We start from the raw sequence: 6,718 nt of genomic DNA, 5'->3' as shown, positions 1-6,718 counted from the left end.
ACATTTAGAGGTCACTAAAGTGGCTCTATAGTGGACTTATCAATAGGGAAAATGTTAGTTCAGTAACCACAAACTAGGGAAAAGTTTTTTTCTCGTTTTCGACAAGTAAGATGACATTAAGAATATTTCATATTTTTATAAAGGGTAGTTGATGACGTAAGTATCATTCAACCCCCCCCCCCTTGCCATCAAAAGTCAGCAAACCTTAAATCCCCCTCCAAACCCCCCCCCCCCCATCGATGCTGACGCAATACTTGAATGACCCCTAACCAGACCATGGCCCACCGCTCTGTCTCAATGAAGAGATTTTAGCAAGTGGTCGAAGACCTGGGCCATGCTGGGAAACGTGAGTATATGTGTTGTGAACCTACGTAATGCTTGTTTTTGTGTAATGCTTTTGTTATAGCACCAACGTATGGCCCTCCAGACCAACCGTGACCCCCCCCCCCTCCCTCCAACCGAGCTCTTTGATAGCATGTGAGTAGTATAACTAGTGAGCCATGGGTCATAAAAGTGTCAAATGTGGTATCGCGCTTCGTCACCGATTGAAAGCGTCTATTTTATAAAACGTCCTTCATCTGTGTTTCCGAGGCAAATTTCCACAGCGAAGTTTGACGGGGGAAGATGTGACATTCCCCCGCCCCCTGCGAAAATTGGAGATAGTATGTGAAATTTGTTGAGTGTGTGCCAGGTATGGGCTGCTATTTGCGGGCAACAGCACAACACTCGCACTCAACATTCCTCGGACACATGTTTTTATGATACGACGCACACATTGCAATGTCTCGCTGCTGATGCTGAAGTGTTCAAGGAGATCAATCATCATTGACCCCTGGTCATTTTAAAAGTTGGTGGACATGCTTTTTCTCCTAGCTATAAATTCGGAAGCCAGACTATAGGAAGGATGTGACTTTCTGAAGGCTTTTTTTTTTTTGTAACCCCCCTCGTCACTTCTCAGTATGATTACACCATATACAGGGTGATTCAAAACTCAAAGTACGAATTTTTAGGAAAGGGGTAAAAAACACAAAAACAAAACAGAATCACATAGGAATGCATGTCCGGAAAACCCAACCTGTTAAGTTTTCAAAAGTATTTATTAATTACAAATGAATAGCGCCTAGTATTCTCAAACTAAGAACAAGCATCGCAAGAGTTGCATTTTATTACGCTGTGCTCATTGTTTAGCTAACGGTTAAATGGGGGAGGGCTATTTTTTCAAAGATGGTGTGTCGGGTAATAATATTGAATACAAAAAGTATCATTTGAGAGAGTTGGGCTGCAATATCTCTTCAATACAAAAAGTTATAGGAAGATAGATGGAGAGAGGTCTGTGGAAATAAAATGCGTGTCCCGTTCTCTGTGTGTCCACCTTGAATGTTCCGAAAGCAGAAAAGACTTTTGTAAATGGACTCTCTATGACATCATTGCCGACTATAAAAACAAACTACCAATTTTTTTTATTTTTCATTCGCATAGACCAAGGGTGCTCAACAAGAGTGTGGGCCGCTTCTCATTAGTTTGCAAATATGTCGCGAGCCACATACGTGATTTGTAAATGTGACGCGGGTCACTTAAGTGGTCTGTGATGCGCCGAGGGTCAATTAAGTGGTATGTAAATGCGCCGCGAGTCACTTAAGTTATCTGCAAATGTGTTGCGGGTCAATTAATTGGAAACTGAAAACGCAATCACGTAACTGATCTGTAGTGTGCCGCGGGGTAGCTTAAGTGATCTAGAACTCTGATCGAGTTCACTTAATAGATCTGTAAATGTGCCGCGAATCCCTTTATTGATCTGCGAATGTGCCGTGGGTCAGCTAAGTGCGCTGCTTAGTTCATTTTTACAAAATTAAGTTTGATGTCGCGGGGCACATCAAATGACAGCGAAGGACACATTTGGCCCGTGAGCCATGGATTGAGCGTGTATTTTATAGACTCATTAACCCTTGGTTTTTTTTATTTATCAGTTTGAATTAGTTTTCCTCATTTTGTGAACCCCCCCCCCCCCCCCCACAACAACAGGAACGCCAATTTTATAAAATACAGATTTCGGGTTCCTGTCACCTTATAAATTAGAAAAACAATGGTATATTCCATAATTACCAGTACTTCCTATAGTTTTTTCTGGGGGGGGGGGGAAGGGCAAAAAAACAAATGCCATTGTTCATGTATAAAAATTTCCAGCATAGATAATTAATAATTTCGGAATTATTTTCGTTGAAGTTTTCCGGCTCAAGTGGTGCTGTCCCAGGTCGTCTATTATTCGCAGAACAAAGAGTCTACGAAATGGAAGATCGACCTAAAGGCGCAACACTTGGAATTAGCTTTTCAAGGATTCGGGAGTTGAAAACCCATCATTTCATTATCCTAGTGTAACGCCCACACGAAAGATAGAAAGAGTGGGGGAGTCACATTTGAAAAGAAGGTGTTTATAAGAAAAGAGTGTTAACGCATCAGCTATCGAGTCATCTAAAAGATGCTTATCGGGGCCTAGGACTCGTGTGATGATGATGAGTCTCAACTACTGGCGATTATAAAAGCTATAGCACATAACGTGTGCGTTCGTATCATCACAGTCCAACGTTTTTCCTGACTGATGTCCTTCACTGATGTGTAACACGTCCGTTATGGCCTTGGCAAGTCACGAATTATTAAGTACATTATACTTCTTTGTGGGAAAGTAGTGATGAGATGATGATAATAATAGAAATATCGCCTCGGCGCGGAGAATACGATATTTTTTTCTTGTTTGAAAAGAAAAAATTATAATTTATTATTTTTTGCACGTGACGTAGGCAATTAGATGTCGGTCCTTTTCATTGGTCCATTATTTTTCGGATCGGCTTTTTATTGTCTTGTGTTAATCTTCTTTTGTCACTTGGAATAAGTCATTTCACCAGTATTATACGGAATAAAAAGTGGTGAGTAAAGAGAAAATTACGTGGGAAATGCAATACAACCCGACCTCTCAAATCCAGACTCTTTGGGTCTTTGGTGATTCCGGATTAGGGAAACTCCCGAATTATAGATCTAGTTTTGTTGATTTTTCCCAAGTATTCGTATTCAAAGCAGCAATACACCTCTTTGAGCATTTGGATTCAGATTTTTCTTTGAAAAAAAAATTTATAAAGCAATATACAAGGTGTCCTGTAAGCGCTTAATACGGCCTTTATCGCATCAACCGTCCGTCGTAGAGGTATGACTTCAGTTTAAAAAATGCTCAAAAGGCCTTATAATTACCCTATACCAGTTTTCAGAGTGAGAATACAGTGGGTCACAATATTTCCAATTTTTTTCTCAGAGGAATATGGACGAGGTGTGTGTTTGTTATTTAATAGCAGTAGCATCACAAAATAGAAAATCTAAATTTTTATACAATCCCATGTTTCTAACTGTAATATTCATTGCGATATTTTAATTCAAAAAACCGAGAAAAGTTATGAAAGAACAGATAAAACTAACGGACAACACTCCTTCACAAACTTTTCACTGACCTTTGAGTGAATATTGCAGTTGAAAACATAAGTTGAAGAGAACAGGCAGGCCTACAACACAATACTGACAAAACATGAGAATTCAAGCATTTCCATCTTTACTTCAGAAAACGGAAACCAGATGGCAGCATGAACACGAAACAAGCGCGAATGGACAACACAAATGAATTAGGGCCAAGCATACACTCAGAGCACAGATTCCGGCATGTGCCGATTCGTTAGAAATTCCGTAGAGCAGCGGTTCTCAACTTTTTTGACTCGCGGAGCCCTTCTTGATCTGCAATTTCTATGGCAGACCCCCGTAGGCCTATTTTTTATTTATTCATCAAAGTTACTAATTTATTTATTAATATTACTGATATTATTTAAAATATTTACAATTTTTTTTTCAAATTTACTGTTTTTTTTATTTTTTTCGAGCTGCTGCGGAGCCCCTGGGGAGTATTGAAGGAGCCCTTAGGGCTCCGCGAAGCATCAGTTGAGTAGAGGAATGTGTAAGAGGTGCATGTACCGCTGAGTAGTAGAAGTAGTTGGAAACATAGGATCTCTTTTGTTTGATTCAGAAAATGCAAGGCAACAACTTTCTAGTTGGAAGTTAGAGGAAGGGGGGACCGTATAAAAATTTAGATTCTTTATTTTCTTACACACTGTATTCTCACTCTCAAAACTAGTACAGAGTAATTTTTGAACAATTTTTGAGGATTTTTTAAATTGAAACCATACCTCTATATACGACGGCGTGTCCGGAAAATTCACCGCCAGCAATTCACCGACAAGTAAATACAGTAGATTTTCCGATTCGTGATCTCCACTTAATTCGTGCTGGTGCTCCGTGTTCTACTTTCAACTTCTTCAGGTATACACAAATCGTATATTTCCGTTTGCATCTTGTAATTGCCACATCACTTGACTTTTTCGGCGTGTTCAGAAATTCACTTCGGGTCAGTTGTAATCAGTTTACGGGCCAAATTAAATTTTCCATGAATCCCGCGGGTCACCAAGTCATACCGTGTTGTTATCGGTCACTTAACAGGGTTCTCCAAATCATTGGACACTTATTCACTACGATTATTTATTTCATTAAATTTTAATATTTATTTTAAATAATTTCCTTTCATTACTTGATTAATTCATTAATTATTTTTAATTTATTATTATTATTATTATTAAACCTGAAACTTGTCCCGATATATAATTATGAAATTACTTTTTCACTAATTTTAATTTTTCATTGATTATGAAATCATTTCTTTCAAAAAAAAATTTCATGAATCACTACTTTTAACACTTCTGAGAAAATTGCCCTCGATAATTCTGAAATTATTTCAATCGCTAGTTTTGCAATTATTTCTTTCAGTATTTCTGTAACTATTTTTTCATTAATTATAGATTTTCATCAATTACGGAATTATTATTTTTCAATAATTCTATAATTGTTTCTTTAATTAAAGTTTTTTTGGCACTCTGTAAATTCTGTAATTATGTATACCTTTTGGATGTCTAATTTGGCTTCTCGAAATATGTAGCCTATATGAAATCATAGTCCTCAAAAACTGTTTGGCTCCGGGTTGCCAAATTCGTAATGATGGCCCATTTAAATGTATCAGATGCACAGCATTACCACTGAATCTGGAATGTAGGACTTTAATGTTATAGGCCCAACTGTTCGCTGTGGAGAGACTTTAAATTGGCAATCGGCTCTCGCGTATTTTCGCCTTGTGAGCCAGTTTTCCAACTTCAACCGACCTTCACTACGCCGTCAGTGGGGTTCGAACCTTAGTACTCACGATGCGAGTCCAGCACGATGCCCACATGATCGCGTGGCCGTGGAGAAAAAGGGGCGGCTGCAAAACCAAGTTACCCCCCCCCCCCCTGAAAAAAAAATTACACCTACTTGCAGCTTTGACTTTAGGCATGATGAAAATTCATTGCACTCGAAGATTTCGTGTGTCCAAGTAAATATCTCTCACGTGCTAATAGCTCAAAAACGCACTAAATATGACTTGTCATAAAAAATATGGCACGTCATACAAATCCGAGCCCTACTCATAGACGATTCGATGGTTGGCCGGTGTGACCATGCGTTGAAGTGAAGATGCGTTGACAATGTAATTCATTCTTCTTTGTGCATCATACCATTTCCTCAAACTGGTGGTTTGAGGAAATGGTATGATAAATCATCTCACACACACACACACACACTTACATAGGGGTTCTCAACCTTTGCTCCGCGGAGCTGTACGGTCACTCCATGGACGCTACAGGAAAATAAAATAAATTAGAAGATTTGATGAATAAATTTTAAAAAAGAGTGCGCTACTGGACTATGCCATAGAAATTATAGACTATAAATGGCTCTGCGAGTCAAAAAAAAAAGTTGGAGGAACACTGTATTAGGTATATGATAAGGCTATTTCGATCGAACTGCCGCTGTGGTGGTCGAGTGGTCGTAGTGACGGACTAGCATCGCGACGACCCGGGTTCGAACCCATCGTTGTCACAGCTGTGGTCGTCTGAAGTTGGGTTTTTCCGTGGTTCCCTACTCCGAGGTGCAAATGCGTGCCAATCCAACACCATCTATAGCAGAAGGCCTCCGCGCCGAGCTCGTGACGTCACCGAAGTAGGCCATTTCACATATAGTCATTGGATATGCGGCCAAAAAAAGGTAAAAATATCGCGTTGGCCTGCTATATCCGATTGCTACATGGGAAATGGCGTCCTTCAGTGTCGTCACGGGCTTCGCGCGGAGGCCTTCTGCTATAGATGTCCGCCAAGCTCCAGGTTTGAAATTCTCGCAACAGGCCTACACAATGGAAAGATCTTCAATCATTAACTTCACTCACAGTTCGAAAAGCAGATGCCAGCACTATAACGAGCCTTGCACAGAAATAAACGTCACGTTAGGTTCACGACACGGACACACACACATGTACCAATTAGTTAATCAGAGGATTATGGACGAGGTGCGTGTGTGGTTTAGTAGTAGTAGTCGATTGACTTCGTCCAACTGCTTGTGCATTATGCTCTTCGCAATGTCAGCAAAACGGAAAAGCTCGTGCTCGACTTCGGATAAAAATATATTTATATATTTCGAAAGAAATTAATGTGGGAATTCCTTACAAAGACAGAAATTGACAAAAAGTTACGGGATTCATAAATTGCACCGAGTTTTCTCTAATCAAAGATCAGCAAAAGATCGTTTCTACTGAAAGTGATTCCAGCGG

The sequence above is a fragment of the Pholcus phalangioides genome, unplaced genomic scaffold (genome assembly GCF_987345545.1).
Source record: "Pholcus phalangioides strain wild (caught in Gottingen) unplaced genomic scaffold, Ppha-v1.0 ptg000009l_1, whole genome shotgun sequence".
Lineage (NCBI taxonomy): Eukaryota > Metazoa > Arthropoda > Arachnida > Araneae > Pholcidae > Pholcus > Pholcus phalangioides.
This window is presented reverse-complemented; position numbering follows the sequence as displayed.